The sequence below is a fragment of the Microtus ochrogaster genome, chromosome 17 (genome assembly GCF_000317375.1).
Source record: "Microtus ochrogaster isolate Prairie Vole_2 chromosome 17, MicOch1.0, whole genome shotgun sequence".
Lineage (NCBI taxonomy): Eukaryota > Metazoa > Chordata > Mammalia > Rodentia > Cricetidae > Microtus > Microtus ochrogaster.
Window position 1 is genome coordinate 243066 of NC_022019.1, and position 846 is coordinate 243911.

An 846-nucleotide genomic window follows, 5' to 3' on the forward strand; every position below is an offset into this window, starting at 1 on the left:
TTTTTTTTCAATAAAAAAAAGAAGTAAAAAAAAAGGTCTATTGGGGTGAGGACCATACTTTTCTGGGGATCACATGGGACTTTGATTTTTTTAGTAGCTAGCATGCTCTCCGGAAACAAGGGTATAAACCACATAAGATATCAGGCTGGGGTATTTTGACAATTTCAGGGTCACACATTTGTAACTCTGAACGTTAAGGTCATTTTCATAGCATTACTATCCAGGGAGGCCTCATGATCTCCCTATTTTCTTCTCTTTGCCTGGCCTCTGCTTCTCACTACTGTTCAAATTGCTCACTCTAGCTTTTCTGAGTAAAACATCCCCTACCCAACACAGGAGTGCTGGTTCATCAGGGAAGTTGGGAGGATGAGCAGCTGTGCACACAGCTGTTGTCTGGAAGCCCTTGGCATTGCCCAGCTCTGTTTCTGATGAGCACATGCTTTTCAGATGGCATTGCCCAAAACATTTTAGCCACACAAAGCTCTCAGAATACCACTCAAATGCTGTTGGCTAGACTGGGACTCTGGGAGTCATTTTGTCAGGCACAGCAAGATTAGTACCTAAATTCTGATGACTCAGCATTCCAAAAGCACACTCCATCTTCCCACCTACATTGAAAAATCTGTTCCCTAAATGTCTCCCCAAGAAATAGAAAGCATTTCCTTTGCCTATGTCTATTGACATGGTGTTTGAGCTGGGAGAAAGGATGAAGGGCTATGTGAAAGCATCACTCTTTGGGATGTCAGAATCTCCTTGGAAGAGTCCTAATTAAGAACTCAGATGATTGACAGGTGGTGGAAGCTGGAGAAAGTACACTTGACATGTACTAGAAGTCAGTGTCTGTGC